This window comes from Psammomys obesus, unplaced genomic scaffold, assembly GCF_907164565.1.
Source record: "Psammomys obesus unplaced genomic scaffold, mPsaObe1.curated_primary_1811, whole genome shotgun sequence".
NCBI classification, from domain to species: domain Eukaryota; kingdom Metazoa; phylum Chordata; class Mammalia; order Rodentia; family Muridae; genus Psammomys; species Psammomys obesus.
The window spans coordinates 22,705,117-22,730,058 of NW_026585504.1; the positions used below are offsets into that span (position 1 = coordinate 22,705,117).

At 40.9% G+C, this 24,942-nt stretch overlaps 1 protein-coding gene across 1 annotated transcript in view; it reads right to left on the bottom strand.

Annotated features, from left to right (window-relative positions):
• The window catches only part of Aven (apoptosis and caspase activation inhibitor), a 142,380-nt gene that overhangs the window by 59,966 nt on the left and 57,472 nt on the right, over positions 1 to 24,942 (bottom strand). The window lies entirely within an intron of this gene.

Genomic DNA, 24,942 nt, shown 5'->3' on the forward strand with positions numbered 1-24,942 from the left:
AGATGCACTCAGCAGTTTGGTAGATTTCTTGAGAATCTCTCTCAATATACAAATAAAGTTATTTATGTATGCCCACTTATATTAAACCATACCTATATTATGACATTTTAAATGTTTGTAACATAAATTATAGCTGTAGAAAAATATTCTAGAACTCATCCTACCTTATTTGTAAATATCCTTAACTTGTAAAATTTGTTTTAAAAATAATTATTCATATTAAAATTAGGATAGAAACTCACTCCTCATTAAACTCAGTGCACCTCCTGTACATTCCTCAATGGTACTCTAAGACAACTATCAGAAAAAAAGTTCCATTGTATCTCAAACTAACATGGTTTTCATAAAATCCTAGGGATTTATTCTACCAGTAGATGGAGAGAAAGCCACCTTAAGGTTCCCCATTAAACTCCTCTTCACCAAGAGAAAACCAGGACTGTTCATCTCATTTCCACAGGATTGAGATAAAATACACAATCAAGAAAGGAGTTGTTTGACCACTCTGGAAAGCAATCCGGTGCTTTCTCAGAAAATCGGGAATAGTGCTACCTCAAGACCCAGCCATACCACTCCTGGGCATATACTCAAAACATGTTCCACCATACCACAGGATATTTGCTCAACTATGTTCACAGCAGCTTTATTGGTAATAGCCAGAATCTGGAAATAACCCAGATGTCCAAGAGTCAAAGAATGGATTTAAAAAAAAAAAAAAGGGTGGTACATTTACACAATGGAATACACCTCGGCTGTTAAAAACAAAGAAACCATGAAATTTGCAAGCAAATGGAGGGATATGGAAAAGACCATCCTGAGTGAGATAAAGTGAGATAACACAGACATAGAAAGACACACATGGTCTGTTCTCACTTATAAACCGATATTAGCCACATAGTATAGGATAGCCATACAACTCACAAACCCAAAGAAGCCAAGAAAGGATGCTTGAATTTCACTCTGAAGAGGCAATAGAATAAGTAGCAGAAGTGATTGAAGAGACACAACAGGATAGGAGAGGGAGTATGAAGGGAAACAAGTGTGGGGGAAAAAAGGGTGGGGAGCAGATAAGGGGAGAATGGGGCTGGGAGGACAGAGGGCTTTCAGAGAGAAGAGACACTGTAGGGATGGGCATTTCTGAGAGAAGCTGGAGTCCTGTAACAGGGTGGGCTCCAGAGAGGATATGGGGGTGACTCTAGCTGAGACCCCTAGTAGTGGGGGTCATAGAGACTGAAGAGGCTACCCTCTAACTAGACAGAACTACTAGTGGAAGGGAGATAGAACACCAACCCACCCACAAAAACTTCAACCCAAAATATACCCAGCCTACAGAATGTGCAGGGATAAAGATAGAGCAGAGATGGAGGGAATGTCTAGCCAATCTCTGGCCCAACCTGAGACCCAACCCATAGGAGAGAGGCAACCACTGACATTAACAATGACACTCTGCCATGCTTGCAAGGGGGAGTCTAGTGTAGCTGTTTTCTGAGAGGCTCCACCCAACACAAAGGATTGAAACAGATGCTGAGACTCACAGCCAAAGACTGGGTGGAATGCAGAGAGCAAGCCTTTGGAAGAGTTGGAGGAAGGATAGAGACCCATAGAGACAGGAGCTTCACAAGAAGACCGACAGAGCCAACTAACCTGGGACCAGGGGTACCTCCAGAGACTGAAGCATCAACCAAGGACCACGCATGGAATGGACCTATGCCCCCTGCACAGGTGTAGCTGATGGGCAACTTGGTCTTCTTGTGGGTTCCTTAGTAAGGGGAGAGGGAGCTGTCTTTGACATCAACTCTGTTACTGCTTTCAATCACTTACTCTGGTGGGGCTGCCTTGCCCTACCTGCTTTGTCAGGACACTGTGAAAGAGGATGTGCTCAGTCATGATTCAACTTAAGTCTGGCATGGGTTAGTAGGGACCCCTTTCCTGAGGAGTAGGAAAGGGGGAAGAGTGAGGAAGGGTGAGACCAGGGGGAGAGGAAGATGGGAACTATGATTGAGATGTAAAGTGAACAACTAAATAAATAAAACTGAAAGTTTAAAAAAAAAAAAAAAAAAGAATTGCCTGGTTGAAGACTTAGTGAGAACACTTCAGTAGAAAAAAAAAAAAAAAAAAAAAAAGGGAAAAAATGGCATTGCTCACCGCTCACCCTAGGGGGGAAGGGAGAGCTTCTTCCCCTTCTGCTGAGTGTGAGGAGGAAGCACTGTGGAAATAAGCTCTGAGGAATATAAGTCACTGCTTTTACCACGGGCCTGTGGGTTAGTGGAGGTTAACTGTGCAAGAGACATAAAGGTAATCCCTGCACATAAGATGGGTGAGGGCTGGATGATATTAAGTAGTAAGACTGGAGTGAATGAGGTGCATAATTTAAGAGATTTATTTATATGCCAAAGTGCCAATGTAAGGTTAATTACATGCTAAGTCTCTTTTTTTATATTAAGAAGTATTTCAAATCATGGTTAGAATAGTTAGACGTCAATCCCAAATTTGTTGGAGACACAAAGCTTTAATTATATTTTATATACCTTAAAGACAAAATCCCATATCCCTTTTTAGAGCCTGTTCTAAAATTATCATTCAGAAATCATTCCTTGTGTTTTCTCAAACCATCTCTGTAGTATTTAATCCATTTTCTCTTCATTATTCTTTCTCAGTAAACAGGAAACATTAGATAATATTCTGTTAGCAAATGTGTGCATGATGTTTTTCTAAGGCACTGTCTTCATCTATATTAACAGTGTAAGGACAGCTTTTCATATGGGGAAGGAACACTACTTCATCATCTCTATGTACCAGGAAAGCATTCTGGCTAAAAACAATGTAAGAGTAAGTGTTTCTCAGAATATAGACGACAACAGTACAATCAAGTTCTTATTTGTCCTTGTCTAACCAGTTTGTACTTGTGTTTTCTCAGGAATCCCAATTAGCACTTCTCTCATTTTAGCTTCTTTTCTTGGACTCTCCTTCCTCTCTCCATTTTCATAGCTTTCCTAAGATGGGAAAGCAAAAGACAAAAATATCCCAGAAGGTCAGTCTTTAATCTCTTGCATCAAGTCAAGGCTGGTGGCTTCAGGAAATGAGGGTGGCAGAGTGGCTTCAAGGATGAAGACTGCAGAATTAAGCCTTAGCCCCAACTCAACTGCTTATGGGTCAAAATGGAACATCTAGGTTCTCTGTGCTACGGATTTTTATTCCATAAAATAAAAATAATAATGCAATCTGATGCAGGAGTTGTCTTAAAGATTAAACAAAATAATGTGGTTAAGTGTTACTAACAGAACCTAGCATGCAGAAAGTGCTAAATATCTGCCACTATTAGCAATAACAAGTTATTTACTTCAACAAATAACAAATAGTTCTCAAGTTTGTCAACTATTTAGCAACTATACATATAAGAACCTTAAAAGCATTGCTCTGAACAATATTTCAATATGACACTTGGTATTTTCAAACATAGAAGACAAAGCCTTAGCTGAATCGGTTTACGCAGAGCCAACGAAACAAGCTTCAGGGACGCTCACTTGCACAGGCCCCTTCCAAGGCCTTCTTAGACTCTAATAATGTGTTCATGTGCTCATACAGTTTTGTAGAGTTTGTAAAACTAATATGTTTTGATTATAATCTGTTAAAAGTATTCTTTTCAATACAACTCCATTCACACTGACCTTTAAGTCCTCAAGGTGGGTCTTTGGAGGATCTAGTTCAGTGGTTCTCAACCTTAAGCTGTGACCCTTTAATACAGTTCCTTAGGTTGTGGTGACCCCGAACCATAAAATTATTTCACTGCTACTTCATAACTGCAATTTTGGTACTATTATGAATCATAATGTAAATATGTGATATGCAGGATAGCTGATATGGGACCCCAAAGGGGTCAGGACCCATAGGTCGAAAACTGCTGATATACATAAAGGGAATTTGAGTTGGAGACATATTTATGTGGCTTCTATAGAGCCAGACATCATGGTATAGGAATGGCTTCCAGTAGTATCCCTACTCCCTCTGTGCCTAAGAACACAAAGGTGCCAGGCAAACAGATGATTGTGTATCCTACCATGATGAAGTGGGTGGGCTATCAAAAAGGATAAAGGTAGAAACTCTCTCTCTCTCTCTCTCTCTCTCTCCCTCCCTCCCCACCCATGTGTGTCTGTGAGGGAGAGAGAGAGAGTGTGTGTGTGTGTGTGTGTGTGTATGTGTGTGTGTGTGTGTGTGTGTCTTCCTGTCTGCCTCTCTCTGTCCCCCCCCCTCTCTTTCTCTCTCCCTCTTTTCCTCTCCTCACCCTCTCTCAGGATGTAAGCTCTCAGCTACTTCTCCATCTCTATGCCTATCTGGTATTGGGAGGTAATAGTACTGGATGCTACCTAAGAGTTCACAGTCTAGAGGAAAGAATCATCAACCTGGCAGGACTATCTAATGGTGACCTCAAGAAACTCAAAGACAGGGCTAGAGAGTTAGCTCAGTGCTTAAAAACACACGCTGCTTTTCCAAAGGAGCTAGGTTTGGTTCCCAACACCCACATGGTGGCTCATAGTCATCCATAACTCCCTTCCTTCCAGGGGTTACTACACCTTCTTCTAACCTTCATGAGCCTAAGGCATACATATAAAAAAAGTTATATACTTAAAAACAAATATATCTAAATTAAAAAAAAAAAACACTTTAAAACTGCCAACATAGTTATACCCATTACTTCCCACATAGAAACTTTTTTTTTTTTTTTTTACTCATTCATTCATTGGAGGATAGTTTGACAGGGTCTTGCCATGCAGGGCAGACTGGTCTAGAACTCACTGTGTTCCAAAGACCTTGCAATACCTCCTGCTTCACATCTCAGATGCTGGAATTATACTTGTAGACCACCTCACGTAGCTTGTTGAAGTTTTACAACGGTGAAGTTAGAGAATAGGGTCCCTGATCTGGAATAATGAACTACAGCCAGCACGTGAAGTGCATGTGTTTCATTCTTGGTTTGCTGTTTGTCACCTGCTTTGCACATATATCACCTTCCCTCCAACCTTTATGTCATCTTCTAGTCACCAAGGCACAGGAATGTTCAACCCAGGACTCCAGGAAGTCTACACATGACTATCTTAACTCCATATTTTGAAAAAGTGTCTATACTTCCAACTGAATGAATTGAAGCCAACTGAATTGAGGCCAAGATGAAACAAAAAGATGCTTGGTAGGACCAGTGCTGGTGCCAGCCTCATATTTACCAAGCAAAGCAGGTGGGCTTTATAAGCTGCTAAATTCACAGATGCTCCAAGGATCCACCAGATTTTAACCGCTTAAACAAACCATGAAAGTAAAGCTGGAATTTTCTGCCACCATTATAAAATTAGAATCAGTTTTAGCAACCAACCTAAATTTGCACACAAAATGAAAAAAAGTAATTACTCTGACTAATTACTCTTTACTACCCTTTTCAAAGATAGATCAAAACATCCTTTAATAAATGTCAATTTAATTTTACTGCTGAAGATTAGCAGCAGGTGATAAGTGGGAAACACAATGTCCTTAAATACACAGTGAAGCAGATCAGCTAAGAAGGAAAATTAATTCAGAACAAATAGGAGCATAAGGTATTGCACAACTGAGAAAATTAACAAAGCATCTATGATATCAGACTGATGGAGAGCAAAGACGCCCAGTTGGTTATGGCTAAAGAGCTAGGAGCTCTGCCCACAGGGAGGAAGCCAGTCTTTCTTTGTGAGCACTGCAGATTAGCCCTCTGATGAGGAATACCAAAGGAGTCCCATTAATGCCCCAGTATCTGAAAGAACAGAATAGAAAATGGCTCCAACATGGCATGGGAACTCTCTAGAATTATGGAGGGCAGGGATCAAGAAATATCCTTTAAACATTTTATAAATTATCTGCATCCTTTTCTGATTTGTCCCTACATTGAAAAGATTTTATTGGAGGAATAATAACCCAATTCATACAGCATCTTGATATCTCGATGTCCAAGAGAAGTGTTGTTCTGAGTTCATCTGTGACAGTGAGGGTCAACCTGGGAGGGGGTCAGTAATATGACTATAAAGTATGTTACACATGTATGAAAATGTCAGAGAGAAGCCCATTATTTTATGCTAATGAAAACTACTTCAATGATCTTTAAAGAGATTTATTAACTAAATACTAATTATAAGTCCAGTTTAAACAAAATGAAAACAGGATACTATGTGGCAATGCAACATTCTGAAAATTATCTCATATTCTAAGAGAATGAAACTCTACTGGACCTCATAGCCAGAATTAATAATACACATTAAGGTCACTTAAGACTGTTATCCTATTGTGTACTCAGCCTGTTTGTTTAACCTGCCTTTAAGAGAACAATGTAACAGCCAACCTTGTATCTCCCAGGTAACCACATTTACAATGTAAGCTAATGCATAGCTGCAATCCTAAGTTATGTACCCTTCTGTGTCCCAGATAATGCATTTGAATCTTTTGCTAAAAGCAGCAAATGCAGAAGTTGAAAGCATCTTTCTAAAATCTACCATAAAGGCTGAAAGCAAACATTTATGGATAGTGATTGATAAGCAATGATGTTTGTTATCTAAATCAGTAGCTGTCAGTTGAAGCCTTAAAGATTCCTATAAAATATCCCATTCCTTTGCCATGTGATCCTCTCTGTGTTGTTCAATAAATACAGAGTAAAACCCTTTATGAACGACAGTCAGCCACAGCACTTAGAGACACAAACAGACAGAAACAAGCACAGACTTACAAAACAGCCTTCAGTCAGGCACAGATTCAGACTCATACCACAGACAGATGGAAGACACAGGGAGCATGAAGTAAAGAATGGCTCATCTTGGTTAAACAACTCAAAGGGGAAGAGCTTCTCTTTCCTAATGTAATACCAATGCAATATTAGTGGCTCCAAGTTCATCATCAATGCATCATAACCTGTACAATACTAGATATAAAGACATTTTACAAAGGAACGTAAGTGTAATTCAAATGTGCGTAAACTGTAATCTACAACTTCTGAGGGCTTAGGGCCACATGGTTCCCACTAGGTGTAAAATGCTATTGGAAGAGTTGCTCCATACTCCCAAATAAGACAGTCATGGCAAATATGCATCAAAAGGAGGGCTATATTGTAATTCCACAACCCCTGGGTGCTGACTGCTTGGTAACCTTCATTTCACAACTCAGAAACCTCCAACTCTTTAGAAAGAAACAAAAGTTACAGCTTTCTGTCAGTATAGTTCTATCATGATCCAAATGATGAATCAAAAACAATTATCCCTCTTAGGGAAAGTGGCTATCTGGAAATTAAATAACAAACCCATGTATATGACCCTTTGTATGGGCTTAAAAAGGCATACAACAGTTATTTCAACTTCACGTTACACTCAAAATAAATGAATGTTGAATGTTTTCACTAAACTAAAGAGTGTTGCAAAAAAAAAGCCAGGTAATTAATTTTTAATTATTTTACTCCAGTTATTTTTCCTTAATAAAGATCTTGGTCATTAGAGTTCAAGTAAATAGAAGGTAAGATCCAATTGATTAAAAAGATCCCTGTCCATGGAATCTTATGAAAGAAGTGGGAAATAGTAAGATCTGGAGAGGACAGGAACCACACCAGAAGAGCAACAGAACCAGAAATTTGAACACAGGGGTCTTCCCAGAGACTCATACTCCAACCAAGTACCATGCATGGAGATACCCTAGAACCCCTGCACAGATGTAGCCCATGGCAGTTTAGTGTCCAAGTGGGTTACATAGTAATGGGAAGAGGGACTGCCTCTGACATAATCTGATTGACATGCTCTTTGATTACCTCCCCCTGAGGGGGGAGCAGCCTTACCAGGCCACAGAAGATGACAATGTAGCCACTCTTGATGAGATCTGATAGACTAAGATCAGAAGGAAGGAGAGGAAGACCCCCTATCAGTGGACTTGGGGAGGGGCATTTGTGAAGAAGGGGATGAGAGGGAGGGATCGGGAGTGGAGGAGGGAGGGGCTTATGGGGGAGGATACGAAGTGAATAAAGTGTAATTAATAAAAATAAAAATAAAAAAAAAGAAAAGAACATCTTTAAAAAAAAAAGATCCCTGTCTGTAGCTAAACGTAACAAGATAGCATCACAGTAAAAGACAGATCAGAAAAAGAACAAACACCAAGTCTTCACACTCATTTAGGAAGTGCTTCTGCAATGGGACTGATTTCCAGGGCAGTAAATGACAAGATGAAGTATTTATTATCCAGGATACCACAAGGGGAATTTCAACAGATTCCTAGCAGGGGAAGATAAACAAGATGGAAACCACCACAACTGAGAGTAGTACTGGAGATCTCTCTCTCTCTCTCTCTCTCTCTCTCTCACACACACACACACACACAACTACCAATACAAAAGTGCAAAATCTGACCTTTTTATAATATAAACTTGGAGTATATATGTATTATATATATATATATATATATATATATATTGTAATATAATATTACAAATTCCTAGCAACTATAGGAGACTCCACTTCCACTAGTGAGCACACATGTTGAAATACCACTCATTCATCTTGTCAGGTCCATATGTTCCCAGGGCAGCTTTATGTACACCTTTATTACTATGTACACATGTGAAGAAGATAAACTATATGTGGCCATCCTGCCAGAAACAATCTACAGATTCAATGCAATTCCCATCAAAATACCAACACAATTTTTTACACAACTTGAAAGAAAAATTCTCAATTTCATATGGAAAAAAACCCAGAATTGCTAAAACAGTCCTGTATAATAACAGATCATCTGGAGGTATCTCCATCCCTGATCTCAAGCTGTACTACAGAGCAATAGTAATAAAAACTGCATGGTACTGGCATAGAAACAGAATGGTGGATCAATGGAATCAAATAGAAAACCCAGAAATAAACCCACACACCTACTTGATTTTTGACAAAGAGGCAAAACCATACAATGAAAAAAGGATAGCATCTTCAAAATGGTGCTGGTCTAACTGGATGTCTACATGTAGAAAAAAGCAAATAGATCCATATTTATCACCCTGCACAAAACTGAAGTCCAAGTGGATCAAAGACCTCAACATAAAACCAAACACACTAAATCTGTTAGAAGAAAAAATGGGGGAGAGCCTAGAACTCATTGGCACAGAAGAAAACTTCTTGAACAGAACACCAACAGCACAGGTTCTAAGATCAATAATCAATAAATGGGACCTCATAAAACTGAAAAGCTTTTGTAAAGCAAAGTACACGGTCATCAGAACAAAACGACAGCCCTACAGACTGGGAAAAGATCTTCACCAACCCTTTATCTGACATAGGGCTAATATCCAGAATATATAAAGAACTCAAAAAGTTAAAAAGCAACAAATCAAGTAATCCAATTTAAAAAATAGGGTACAAAGCTAAACAGAGAATTCTCAATAGAAGAATACCGAATGGCAGAGAAATGCTCAACATCCTTAGTCATCAAGGAAATGTAAATCAAAAATGACCCTGAGATTTCACCTTACACCCAACAGAATGGCTAATATCAAAAACTGAAGTGATAACAAATGCTGGAGAGGATATGTAGAAAGGGGAGCCCTCCTCCATTGCTAGTGGGAATATAAACTTGTACAAACACTTTGGAAATCAATCTGGTGCTTTCTCAGAAAATTAGAAATAGCGTTTCTTCAAGATCCAGCTATACCACTCTTAGGCATATATCCAAAATATGTTCAAGTATACAACAAGGACATTTGCTCATGTTTGTAGAAAGAAGCTTTATTCATAATAGCCAGAATCTGAAAACAACCCAGATGTCCTTCAACTGAGGAATGGATACAGAAATTGTGGTACATTTATACAATAAAATACTACTTAGCAATTAAAAACAAGGAAATCATGAAATTTGAAGGCAAATGGTAGGAACTAGAAAAGATCATCCTGAGTGAGGTATCCCAGAAGCAGAAAGACACACATGGTATATACTCACTTATAAGTGGATATTAAATATATAATATAGGATAAACATATTAAAATCTGTGCACCTAAAGTTAAAGCCAAGCAAGGAGGAGGACCAATGATCAATCGTCATTCAGAAAGGCAAACAGGATGGACATGTGAAGAGGAAGAAATCAGGGAATAGGACAGGAGCCTACCACAAAGGACCTCTGAAAGACTCTACCCAGCAGGGTATCAAAGCAGATGCTGAGACTCATAGCCAAACTTTGGGCAGAGTACAGGGAATCTTAGGAAAGAAGGGGGTGGGGGAAATGGGGTCAGAAAGACCTGGAAGGAATAGGAGTTCCACAAGGAGAACAACAGAACCAAAAAAATCTGGGCCCAGGGGTCTTTTCTGAGACTGATACTCCAAACAAGGACCATGCATGGAGATACACCTACACAGATGTAGCCCATGGCAGGTCAGTGTCCAAGTGGTTTTTCCTAGTAAAGGGAACAGGGACTATCTCTGACAAGAACTCAGTGGCTGGCTCTTTGATCACCTCCCCCTGAAGGGTGGGGCAGCCTTACCAGGCCAGAGAGGAATACAATGCAGCCAGTCCTGATGAGACCTGATAGGCTAGGGTCAGAGGAAAGAAGAGGAGGACCTCCTCTATCAGTGGACTTGGAGATGGGCATGGGAGGAGATGAGGGAGGGAAGGTTGGGTTGAGAGGGAATGAGGGAGGGGGCTACAGCTGGGATACAAAGTATTCACTTTATATCTGTAATTAACTGTAATTAATAAAAAATAAAAATTTTTAAAAGAAGCTAAACTATAACAGGAACAAAATGCAATTATCACAAAAAATGAAAATGTTCTCTATAAGTCAGGGGTATTTTTAAATTATAAGTGCTAATATGGTGGTGGATTACCCAATGAACATATCAGTGGCATCATACTGTGATACCATACAGTAGGTATCACCATTTTGAAAAGAAATAATAAACAAAACTACAGTATGAAATAATGTAAGATTGATTAACTTCATCAACGTTTTGTCTCTGTTGCACAGGGAAAGGGTAGAAGTAGAAACTGTCTTTCCTGCTTGATCGTTATTCGAAACACTCTGAAGCCTGGCTCAAGCACTGTCTTTACAAAACATAACAAGGCCTGTAAGAGCATACCTCGGGAGGGGATGGAAGGCCAAAAGAACCAGCTCCTTCTCATACTACTGCAGCTCCAGAGTCCCAGAGGAGTAGAGCCACTGCGAAGGCCGCCTCTGGAACTATGATTAAGACTGTGAAGCTGAGAACAGACATGGCTAAACCTGAGTGGACTGGAAAGTGCAGAAAAATGAATGTGACAATGTAGCTTGGGCTCTGTGGCATCCCCTAAGCCTCACAGGAGCACTCTTATCTGAACAAGGGTCAGAAGGGTAAGCTGGACCTGGCCCCTAACTGCCAAACCTTCCTCTAGAGCCTGACTCCCTTCTTATTCTCCACCTGCAATGGATATTCTCAGGCCTTTAAAAACTGGATAAGGAAAATAGCCTCATCCCTAGACAAGGCCATACCACAACTACATAATGGTCAATATCCACTGTGTGTTGATAATATTTAAAAGACAGGAAGCTGCAGCAGAGAAAGCCAGCTTTTTTGTCACAAGGATACAAAGAACATCCTGTCTATATCTAACAAATGGCTATAAACCTGGTAATTCTGATATGCAGAAGAGAAAATTTTGTTTTTCCAACTGCAGGGTTCAAGCTGTTAAACTGACTATTTTTTTCCTGCTGAAGCCTCCCCACTCCCCAGTCATCTTTACAATGCTAATGAGGTGTTGCCTGTGACTCATTCACTATTTAGCATTGCAATATCACATATTAACCCTGGTTATGATCAAGGTCTCAGTGAGAAACTATCTGCCATATATATAATTATAGGTATATAGATACATATGCAAAAAGTAAAAACTCAAAAAGAAGTTAACTACAACATAACATAAAAGCCAAACACTACCTCTTATGACGTCTAGGCACCTGAGATGTGGGAATCCTTTATTCCACAGGATTAAATATCTCTGCCTCCAAAATAACTCCGAAAATGCAACCCCTACTAAGACACCTACAAGTGATGAGTCCTCTTATCTGAGAAGAGATCATATGCAACAATTACTGTGCAAGTCCATCACACAGGCATGGTTAGCATATTTTGATGTCTTTACATAAGCTGCCCATCATCTTACAATGTCAGAAAACTCTTAAAAGTTATTCAACGAGATGTAGCCAAGTCTTGTTCCAAATGTTACATTTTTTTTAAATCAAGTCCGCTGATAAGTGACTTCCACTTGCAATGAAGATTTGTATCACAAACTATTAAATTTTACTTTTAAACATGCTTAAAATTAAAAATCAACATCAGCCAAAAGAATAAACACATCCTGGTGAAAGATGGTTTTATTTTTTTTTTTCTTTGACAGATAAGTTTGAGAACAGAAGTTTTCTCTGTGAAAGACATCCCTATGCTCTTACCACTGCTGTTTAATCCTTTTAACACAAATACCTAAGGAAACCAAGACAGCAGGACTTCCTGGTCAGTGGTGGTATTCCCTCCTGCAATTGCAGTTCTGAGCCATGAAATGAGCTCTGGTGAGCTCTCTGTAAGTGTACTCTCTCAAGAGCCCAAGGCTATCCTCTCTGAGGAGGAGGGGGATACATGCGGATGAGTCTGTCTTCACCTCGAAATCAACACACTGTAGAAACAGTCTGAAAGCAGTGTTCTTGTTTGGCATCTGCTCACCGTCAGAAAAGAAGTAACTTAGTCAACAGAATACAGCTCCAGCATTAAGCTATGGACCAAGGCCAGCCACTTCTGGCGCTATGTCCTTGAGGCAGTCAACACCTTCATTCTAAACCTGGTTCCTCAATGGTGAAAGGACACCGTGAAACATTATCTCACAGGCTCAGGGAAGCACTGAACAAAACACACTCTGATCGCCTTGTGTATGACAGTCCTTAAGTATGATTTACTTTGAAAATAATCTTGTCCACTTCAAAACCCAGGATGTATTTCTGAATTTTGCTTGTTCATACATGGAAGAGGAATGTAAAACAGATTATCACTAAGGCTCATTGCCAAGGAAGGTGAGGCAATATGCCAGTTCCATGGTACTCACATGCAAACATCATTCTAACCGCTTCATTTTCTATTCTGAATCACATATGCACAAACTGACAATCTAGAGACACTTAGTTGAATGTCTCTTTGTCATAGTGGCCATAAAAATAACTTCAAAGATAGAGAGGCTGAGGCATCTGTCCTGTTTCAAGGACTTTATCACACAAAAATGCAGGCAAAAGCAGACAGAGCTGTGTGCATACATATGCACAGCCATTATGACAGTAAAAAAGTAGAGAATTTCTATATCACAGTACATCTGCATGAGGTATTCTGTGTGGGAGAAAAAAGACTAAGAACAACCATGATAATCTGGAAATATATAAATTGGGAGTTTTGTCATCATAGCTGTTAAGACTTTTTTTTTTTTTTTAATTAAATTCTCCTGCTGAGTGAATTGTGTCTCTTGTCTGCAAAATTCTGCTGTGGTCCAAAGCAAGAAAATGACCATATACAGCCCAAGGAGACAGCCTTCAGATACTATGCTGATGCCTTAGCTTTAGACTCCCATCTTCCAAACCTGTGAGAAAATTAATTCATGTTTTTCATGCTACTCAGTCTACAGTGTTTGTTATGAAAACCTGACCAAACAAATTCATTTCATTAAGAAAAAGAGAAAGGGAGAGGAGAAGGAAGAAAGAAAAGGGGCAAAGCTATATCACAAGCTGACAAGAAGAGTTCATGTCATCTACATAGTCCTGCTTTTATAGGCATGAAGAATACAAGCAAGAGCAGTAGTGCTCTCGTCTATGCCAAGACATCAGAAACAAAGTTAGTAAGATCAGAAGTATATGGCAGGGTTGTATTCCCTGCAGAGGGTCTCTAAGAGGGTCTGTGGGAGCTAAAGCCTAGGCTGTACTGGAGATTTCACAAATGGCAGGAATGTGTAGTATCTGCTGAAAAAAGCTTCAGGCATCAAGGGTGGCTGAGAATGTCAGGGCAGGAGTGGGGCTCCCCAAGCCAGTGGGGGCCCAGATGTTACCACCAGTGGTCCTGGATACTGGAAGTGGGGAGTTACAAAATTTGATGTTTGCACTTCTGGACTTCAGTCTTACTTAGTCCTTTCTTTCTTAGATTCCCTTCTGTTCCACCCTTTAGAAATGTTCTGTGCCACTACATATTTAAAGTATGATTTAAAAAAAAAAACAACAAAAAAAAAAACAGCACTCACAGATAAGACAGTCTTGATCTCAGTAAAGATTGTGGACGCTAATTTCTGAACACACTTGGCACTGTTTAGACAATCGGGACTTTTGTAGTTAGACTGAATGGATTTTGCAGTGAAATGATCATGTACCTACAGAAGCAGGGCACACAACATTAGGGTTTGAATGCAAAATGTACTACATAGGTTCATGTGTTTGAACACTTGGTGTTATGTTAGGAGACTGTGGGACCTTTGGAACATAGTGCCTTGCTGACTGATGAAGATCACCAAAGGCAGACCTTGGTCAGCTATACCAGCCTCCAATTCTGCTCTACCTCGATCCTCGTTAAAGTCCCTACCTACTGCAGGGCGTGGCTGCTAAACCCTGCCATCTACCTAGGGGCAGGCTTCTCTCCCAGAGGCCTTTCACTATATAATCGAGAATCTTAGTTCCGCCACCCCTTTCCCCAGTTCCTGTCCTCTCTCAACACCCTCCCTCACTGCCTCCAATAAACCTCATTTATATAAAATTGCTTTGTCTCTCCATTAGCTCATTCTGTTTTATTTAATCAACTATCTGGTGCCATGACTCAGCCTTCGTGAACTGTGGACAAACACAGCACACGAAGAGCTGACTCCCCGATTTGCCTAGACAAAATAAGGTCGGTCATTCTCCCAAATTCCTCTTCCATGGAAAGGTCTCTCAGATTTGCTGGGCTTAGCACCTGAAGACTGATGCTGCAATGCTGCCCTTGAACTTGTGCCCCAAGAGCCACTGACCCCACAGGAGCCTAAAGGGAAGGCCTCTGGATAATGGGTAAGCCTCTGTCATATTGACCAATATATAGGCTGCTTGGATTATGCTTCCTGTGGTAATTTATCCTTCTCAGGTCTCTGATGGGTTTGAAGATCAGTTTAACAGCAGAAACCAAGGCTTCACCTGTCCTCTCAAAAATGTAGTTTATGTAAGGTCTGAGCTTCTGATGAAGTGTTTTGAGGGTCTGGGAAGGTGTTTTAAGGTTGGTGATAAGAATGTAATTTCAGGTATATGAAAACTCTTCCCCTGCCTTCAATATGCTGCTGTTTTTGTATTAAGACTGCTCAGAGCTTTAACATTAATCAGATTTTAAATTGTCTCCCAAGCCAGTTTGTGTCTTTTTGTAAACTTAAAAAGATTCTCATAAGCTTCAGGAGACCTACTGGAATCCACAGGTCACCCTCCAAATAAGTACTGCCAATCAACAGCCTGTTTCCCAGCCTACTATTCCTGAGGGTGGAATTCCTCCCCTTGTTTTAGGTTTCCTCTCCCCCAACTACCAAGACCATGGGCCTAAAAGTTCAGGACCTGAAAGTTAAACTCCTTAACTTTATCTTCTGCCCCTAACATATCTATGTTCCAGCATCCTGTTTGCTCAAGAGCTGCATCCACAACTCAGGTGCTACGGCCTAAACCTCACAGACTGCATCAGTTAAATCTGCAATTTCTGAGCCACAGATCCTCGACAACAAATAGAATAGCCTACTCTTGGGACTTGGCCAACATTCCAGCTTTTTGCCCCACCTCCCACCCCCCAACAGCAATGTCCCCAATGTCAGCCGCAAGTAAAAGATTCTTCACCCATTATCCATTCATTATCAACAAAAGGCTAGGATGTTAAAGCACCTACCTACTGCAGGGTGTGGCTGCTATACCCTGTCCTCCAGCTAGGGGCGGGGCTTCTCTCCCAGAAGCCCTTTACTAGATAACCAGACATCTTGGTTCGTTGAGCCCCTTTCTTCCGCCCTTTCGTCCCCCCCCCCCCACCCCTGCCCTGCCCCATCGTTCCTGTCCTCTCCCAGCTCCCAGCGTGTGCTCTTGCTCCCGTTCCTTCTTCTCGCTGTTCCCAATAAACCTGCAGTGATAGAATATAGCTTTGTCTCTTCATTTAGCTCATTCTGTTTTATTTAATCAATCACTTCTTATGTGAAGAAGCATCAGCCACCTCACATCATTCTACCATGGAGGGTTGGCCTCTCTGAGTCTAAGTAAACCTCTCCGCCCCAAGTTGCCATAGCAACTCAAAACTAACTAATGCAGCAACCATGAGATGCACAGTGCCCATTTCTCTCCCTAGCACCCTCACTCTCCCAGCCACAGATGCCCTACAAAAGAAGAAAAACAGCAACAACAAAAGATTCATGCCAGCAGACTTACACTCAGTATTCATACTGAAAAAAAAAAAAAAAATCATTACTTAAGTCGAAGTAGCTTCACAAGAAATGGGGAAAGCAGAACAGTTTGATTTGCTTTGTAGACAGCAAGTGCTCTTCTTTGTTCTAACCGTGTCACAGAAAAAGAAAATAAAGGGACAGTCTACCCTAAACCACAATCACTAAAAACACCCAATCCTAGGAAATTACATAAAAGATGGTGTTTATCAACCAGTCCTCTCAGCTCATTCTAGCTCTGAGGCACACATCATTACAGACTTGAAGGCCTACTGTTGTGTGTCAATGAAAAATCACAAGAAAAATACTCTGCCTCCCTAAATACATCTGATTACGGGCATTAACAAACTCAGAGAAGAAAACCTATTGCATATTAGCTCTGAATGTCAAGTGTGTGTAATTCTAAGATTGCATTTCTCTATATCATTTATATTATCCTTGAAGTTATTTACAATGATCGTCCTCCTTCAAAGTGAGAACTACTTTTATCAGTAGTGCTCAGCTATGATAAGTACGTAAATGAGGTGATGGTGTAACATGCTGCTGTGGGAACCTTTTCTTCTTTGCCTTATACGTGGACTATTATCAATTAAATTGTCCTGCAGATTTCTTTCATAACTCAGGCCTTCTCGAAGTTCCATCAGAAAATGTGCCAAATTTTGGAAAACTCAGTCCTAACTGGGATGCCTTTGTCAAACCTGTCTTCGTCAGGGTTCAGAGAGCTATTCTGAAGAGGCAGAAAGACTGTAAGAGCCAGAGGAGATGGATGACTCCAAGAAAACAGGGTCTTCCAGACACAACAAAACTGATGCACACATGAATTTCCATAAGGGGAAGTACACAGACAGCACTGGCCAGCTGGAGGGAAGTCACTATCATTTTTGCAAGCGCCCATATGAAAGCTGTTTTGTGAAGAAAAAAAAAATGACAGAAATACCTTCCATGGAAGCAGATGTGTGAGTGTTTACAGTACATATTAGCCTGGTGCTGGGTGCGACAATCTCCACAGCAACAAGAATGAGCAAAAGCTCCAGTGAAACAGAAGTATGAACTCCAATGAAACAGAAAATCTGTGGGTTAGATACCTAGAAAGAAATTTGTTATTACTAAATTCCAAAATTATACTCATCAGACCAGATGAACTGAGATCCGAGCAGCATCTGCGAATAGAGCATGTGAGGCTAGTCCCCAAAAAGCAGGGCCCGTGCCTCCTTCTGGTGTGTCTAATGTACACTTCAACATCAATTTTGCCATAAAGCCTAATACTCTGTCTCTGGATGCAACCACAGAGACATTCCACAAGAACAAGCTGTTATCCTGAGTAATGGTGCATCCACGAGCTATTTTACCACAGAAGCAATTTCACCTCCCAGGAAAACACGCATTATGGGGAAAGTGGCTTGTCTACATCCTCACAGTCTCACGCTAGCCCTCACCATCCCTGGCTCATTACAAAAGCTTCCCACCTGGCCTCCCTTGCTGCGGACCCATCTGTATGTCTCAGGCCCATGCTCATTTGCCACAGCTCTTCATGCTTCCCACCTGCAGGATTCACAAGCCTCAGCACTTCAGGCACAGCCCAGGAGGCTCTTTCTGATCCCACCCCTAAATGACACGGCCCTATGAACTTTGTTTTTAAAAGGTTTCAAGCAAACAGGAATCTTACATAAATAATAGAAAGAACTCCTGAACCTTTTCATCCAAATCTACCATTTTTAATTTTTTTATGTGGGGGTGCATTCACGTGTGATGGCACCATTTGTCATTTCTCCTACCACCAGGTAGTCCTGAGGATCAGACTCCAATCATCACGCTAAACAGTGTACACCTTCACCCACTGAGCCATCTCATTGGCCCCAAGCCCATCATTGACTAATCTTACTGAAAGCATGTGTTATATGTTTTATTCATACTCTTTGAAATAGAGTTAGTATTCACTGACTCCAAAGTTGTTAATGGATGAGAATAAAGACTTCTGTTTAAAATGAGTGGATGGCATTCAAACATGAATACTACCATATAAATATGCCATACTACCTCCTAAATCCTTAAACAATATGAAAGATCTTTTGTTTATGTTCTGAGAAAAGGTCTTTCATTGTAACCCAGGCTGGCCTGGAGATCACTATGTCACCCAGGCTAACCTCAAACTCAAGATATTACCTTAGTCTCCTAATGTTGGGATTACAGGTATCTTGCTCAGCTAGTATATATAATTTTAAAGTAGGTAAGAACAATAAGAAGCAGCTATCTGAACATGTGTTTATGCTACAAACTGCACACAGCTAGAGAACTTCTAACTGGTGCCTAACTCCTAAAGAGCTTCTGATCCAACTGTGACTGCATGGTGCTAAGCTTTGTATCTCCATAGCTGCATGCTCCCCAGTGGGCTCTGTGCAGGCAGTTTGGTTGTTGCTACTGGGTGAGAGCAGAGTATTTAACAGTGACTAGAAGGTTATAATGGAATAATATAATTTGAAGGGAATAATGGAACCCTGTCACTTTTCCCTTTGTTTTTCCCTTCATTATTCTTTCTCTTCTCTTCCCTCCTTCCCTCTCAGCATCCTAGGCCCCACAAGGTAAACATCTCCTCTGTAACAGGTAGCTTGGCCATGACATATTACCTTAGCAAGGGTTCCAGAGTAACTAGGCCAAAATCTTGGAAACCATTTTTCAAAATAAATGTTTCCTCTATGAAGTTAATTTAACTCGGATATTTATCACAGCAACAGAATGCTGACTAAAACATATGGAGTGAGTCTGGCTGTCAATAATCAGAACCCTCCAGGTCTAAAGAGGAGAGAGCCCCAGAACAGAACTCTGGGCTAAGTCACCCCTTGTACAGCATGCAATGAAGAGCCGGGTCTCACTAAAAAGCAGGAAGTAAAAGATGGCAGAGAAAAAGTTTCCAGCCTCTCCAGCCTCTTTCCCAACCAGCTCCCAGAAACCACTAGCATGCTGCCTCCTATATCCCAGCCATCAACTGAAAGGGGCATGTTTTGCACTTCCATCAACAGTTGGTCGGTGCCAACAGCAGGGATGCACCTCAGGCCTTAAATTCCTTAAAAACCAAGTCGTGAATCCCAGCAAATGAAACTGAAAATTGTACTGAGGATAATTATAAGCAGTCTTGAGTATATAGGTAATTCGGTATCAATGTAAGCGACTATCTCATGATATTTAACTTGTGTTTAAGACTAGAGATGTAAGACTATAGGAGGTTATTTTCTTTTTTACTTCACCCTAGGTTGGCCTCAAACTCACAGCCCTCCTGCCCTCCCAAGCTCAGGAGATCACAGAAACACGCTGCCACACCCTGATTTCAAGACAGAGAGAGAGTGTGTGTGTGAGAGAGAATAGGCATGGGTATGCCACAGAGCATGTGAAGAAGTCAGAAGATAACCTTCAACAGTCAGTAAGAACTTGAGATCAAATGCAAGTCAGGAGGCCTATATAGCAAGTGCTTTTATCCATTAAACCATTTTGTCACACACCCCCCATGTGTCTTAATTGCTTCCTCTGTAGCTGCCATACAAACCAGTAAAGGATCAAACATTACTGAGTTAATTATTGTGTTTTAAAAATAAATTTTATTTTTAAAATTTGTATGCACATAGTTGCCCTCAGACGTCAGAAGAAGGCATGGCATGGCATCTACTGGAGCTGGAGATACAGGTGGTCGTGAGGTACCCCATGTAGATGCTGGAAGTGAACTCCGGTCCTCTGCAAGAGCAGTGTGCATGCTAACAGCATGAGAAGTATCAAATATCACAAGTCCATCAATATTTTAAATCTGGCAATGCTACATGTAGACACTATAACACCATAACACCTTTAGCATTTTCAATAAAGATTTAAGAATTGAAATATTAAAAGTGTAAAAGCGTAAGCCAACAGCAAGAGTTTGAGAAGCCAAGAATGTACCTAAAACAGCATGGGTTTTGAAGTCTATACACGGCAATTTTATTCAAGCCATCACATTTACTGATAACCCACCAAATACCTGCCAGGGCTGGGACTTCAAAGACATAAAGTATTCCTCACTCCCATTCAAAGACTCCAGGGTGGTAGACACAGACAGCTGAGCTAGTTACTATTCTCCATGTAAAAGCCAAGGTCCGAGGTAGATAAAACACAGAGAAAAGACTAATTTCCTTGAATAGAAAGGAAAGTCTAGCTCAGGAAAAAAAAAAAAAAAAAAACCAAGGCTGGTGAGAGATCTGAACAAAAAGGAGAAAGGTAATGGGGGACAAACCAGATCAAATGAAACATGAACTGAGCCCACAAATTCCCCAGAACTTGCTGTCTCTAAAGCAGAGGTGACTATTGTAAGCAGCCAGGGCAGGAGTCTCAGCCAAGAATGAGCTGGGTGCCATTCCCACTGACCACACCAAGACCTGTCCAAAAGCAGCCTGTGAGCATTAGGCAAGTTAGTACCTTCAGTCTCCCAGTTCCCACTTGCTTCTAACATTCTTCACAGTATTCCCTGGGTGGTTTCTGAACAATTAACACTGGACTGTGCCATGTTAAGACACCTTCAACAGTCCGTAAGAACTTGAGATCAAACGCAAGCCATGAGGCTGAACCAGGAGATCCAAACAAGCCTACAAAACTCTTCATTTATTCCAAGCTTCCTCTTCATAGGCTCTCAAATCATCCTCACCTGGAGCCACATTCTCGTCTCACCTGTCTCCTTGAAGCCCTAATATACGAGTATGGTGGTTTAAATAAAATGGGCCCCACAGGCCCATAGGGAGTGGTAGTATTAGCAGATGTGGCCTGGTAGGAGTAGATGTGGCCTTGTTAGAGTAGGTGTGACCTTGTTGGATGAAGTATCTCACTGTAGGGGCAGGCTTTGAGGTCATATATGCTCAAGCTATGCCCAGTGTGATACACAGTCTTCTACTGCCTGCAGATCAAGATGTAGAACTCTCAGCTCCTTCTCTAGCACCATGTCTGCCTGCACTCTGTCCTGCTTCCCATTATGGAGTAAATCTCTGAAACTGTAAACCATACCCAATTAAATGTTTTCCTTTATAAGAACTGCAAAGATCATAGTGTCTCTTCATAGCAATAAAACCCTAATTAAGACAATGGGAAACAATCACCTGACCTCAAATTGTCAAACAGCAGCTCTGCACCCATTTCCTTCAGCATGTGCTCTCTATATAACTCCAAACATTCCAGAACTTCAATGGACCAACTCATTTCTTTCTAAACTCACCTTTCAGTAGGGTGGCCTTGGGAACTTTGTGTGTGCTGTTTCTGAATTGTGTTCACCATGTGAACACCGCACTGTGAATACAATGTCAGTAGAAGAAAAGCATCAACAAAATGCAGGGGTTTACATTATATGTTTTCATTTTGGACTCCAGTCTCTACATTGTTAACCGTTTCCTCCTGGACCACCTGCCAGGGAGCTCAAGCTTCTCATGCCTTCACATGCTTTCAGTCTTCCGTGCACACCCTTCCCTGGCTTATGTCTCCCAAAACATCTCTGCATCTTCTCTAACAAATTTCTCAAGCAATAACCTATATCTACATGCCAAATTTTCTCCCTGTTCACTCTTAAACTTCTACATTGTAACTGTCAACCCAGAGCTCCACTGAAGCTGCCCTCTCCAAGGCAGTGCCTTTACAGAATAACTGACGAATAGACTCTTCACTCAGGCGGAAGGGTAGCTGAGTGGTGGAACACTTGCCTATCATGGGAGGCCCTGGGTTCCAGCCCCAACACCAAAAATAGTTAGTGCACTTGACTTCTTTGTGCCATTTAATACTGCTGGTCTCTGACACTCTTGACTTTTTTCTGATCACCACATTTCTCCACCCTCACTGCTCATGTCTCCCCTCTATATCACTTGAAAGTTAGTGCTTTTGGAGAGCTCCTTGAACAAATCTCCCTAAGGAGAACATTCTCTTCACAGTCTATGTGCCTCTATTAGGTGTTGGTCATATACTTACAAGTCCTTCCCATCCAGGAGCTTACGCTCCTCACACCAGAAACCTGCTCGCTCTTCTCTGAACCCCCACCGGTATCCCCAGGCTCAAAGCACAGTGCCTAAGCAACAGTTCAAAAGATCTTTTTAGAGTAAATGATAAATCTATAGCTAAATGTTAATAGAAACTGTTTATACTTTGGAAATATATACACAACGTATGTAACATTACATTAATTCTGCTTTACTTTCAAGAAATGAATTTACTTTAAATATTTAAATAAAACTTTATGATTCATTGTAATTATGTCCACAGTAGCTACTTCACCAAATGTCAAAGTCTGTGAAAAGTCACAAGGTGCTTCTTCTCAAATGAGCCACTGCAACTGCAATAGCAAAGTCTACCTTCAGGTCATATGACAGACATCTTTAGCCTTAAAGAAATTTTTATTATTAGGCTAGTTCTAATCAAGAGGGTAAAGGTGCCTGTCTTAGAGTCACCCCAAACAAGACTCACAGTGAAGAGCTGAAGATGGCAGGGAAGATTACTTCCTATGTTCTAGAACCATAACCATCAGGACAGCACATCTAATCAACAACAAAGTTTCAAGACCTAATTTTGGAAAGAAAGAGAAAAAAAAAAATCAAACCCAATAATTGTGTAGAAGATAACTTCAACAGAGTTAAAGTTTAAAATAAAAACTGGATCTTGACTGAGAAAGATGCTTCTGTTCCTGAGAGAAATCAATCTCAAATCCATCTACAAAGCCGGCTGAGACCAAGGCCAAACATTAATATCCTAAATGCTTTCCACACACATTTCAGCTTTCCACCGTGGAAGCACAGCTCTACAGCTCAGAAATCCACTCATTTCTGTAGCAATCGCTAGATTACTCGGGGTTTACATGGCTCAAGTAATCAAAGATATATGTTCAATGCAATTCTGACTTTGCTTTCGACGTCCATGAAGATAATACTATGCAGATAACAGCAGTTCACAACTGAGGATAAGAGCACTATCATTTTTTGATTAACAACATGAGTCTGCCTCTTTTCTACATCATGAGAAAAAAAAAATGCCTGGGGTTAATGGCAGGCACCTGTGGGCTCAGCTACTTAGGACATGGAACAGGCGTCACTTGAGCCCAAAAGTTTGGTATTTTAGAAACCTCATCTCTTCACAGCAGCAAGTAGTACATGCTGGTAAGGCTGAGGCAGGAGGATAGCCATAAGTGCCAGGCCAGCAGAAAAGAAAGTCCAACACCTTAATTTTTTTATTTAAATAAACAAATTGGGGTTGGGGATGTACTCTTTCATAGCACAAACCAGGGGATTGGGAGGTGGAGGGAAAAGAATCAAAAGTTGAAGGTCACCTCGAAAGTACACGTCAAGTTTGAGACTAGCCTGGGCTACATGAGATCCTATGTAGAAGGGGGAGAAAGGAGGGTAAAGTGATCGAGAGAAGATCAGGGGAGAAATGGAAGGGAAGAAAGAGGGAAAGGAAGAAAAACAAATTATCTCCATTTCAGAGGTACAGATGTAAGAAATTGAAAGAGGCAAAACATGGCACCTTCTAAACTATTCCCCTAACTATTAGAGGTGACTCTAAGCCCCACATGCTTGAAGGTTTGCATAGATGCTTGTCCATAATTGGTAGCACCTGCACAATTTACTTGCTAGAAGGAAATTAAGGCTTATTCATTGCAGTTCCAGTTTTTCTTCCATTTCTGACTCAGACACCAACACAGTCAATGGCAAAAAGAAATTACAATAACCTCTGAAAAGATGTGAAATTGCAGAAATGATGAAAGAGCATTAAGTTAACTCTTTAAAAATGGCTCCTAAAACAGCATGAAGTGAAAGGTTGAGATGAAATGTGCATGTGCTTTTAAAATATCATTTCGCCTAATTTTCTGAGATGGGTAAACTTGATGTAGAAATGAAAGTTTCCATCTGAGGAAAAAGGAAAATAATGTGGATAAAAATCAGTCAGTCAGTATCTAATTTAAATGCCTATCAAAAGAGAACTACATACACCTAAAACACTAAGTTTCATAGCCAGTGGTGGAGGCAGCGTCGGGGTGGCGGCAGTACACACCTTGAATCCAAGTGCTTGGGAAGCTGAGTCAGGCAGATCTGTGTGAGTTTGAGGCCAGCTTGTTCTACAGAGTGAGTCCAGGACAGCCAAAACTACACAGAGAAACCCTGTCTCAGAAAAGAAAAAAAAAAAAAGAGAGAGAGAGAGACATGGTGTTCCTTTTTTGGGGGGAGGATGGGGGGAAGTTTTTATTTCCCTTACATGTAGGATGGTTCACAAACACAACAAAAGGGCTTCGGCACTGTGGGGGAGGAGAGCATCCTGCCACTTAGGGTAAGAGGATCTTGGCCTTAGCCTGAACAGGACAGAATTGTTTCCACTCCCTCCACCCCTCAGCCAGGAAGCCACCTTGGTGACACTGTAATTCTATGTATTGTAAGTGGTGAAGGGAGTGGTCTGGTCCCAAATATTCCAAGGATGTGTAAGCGGTTTGGGGAGGTACAGGGTGGATTAGGCCA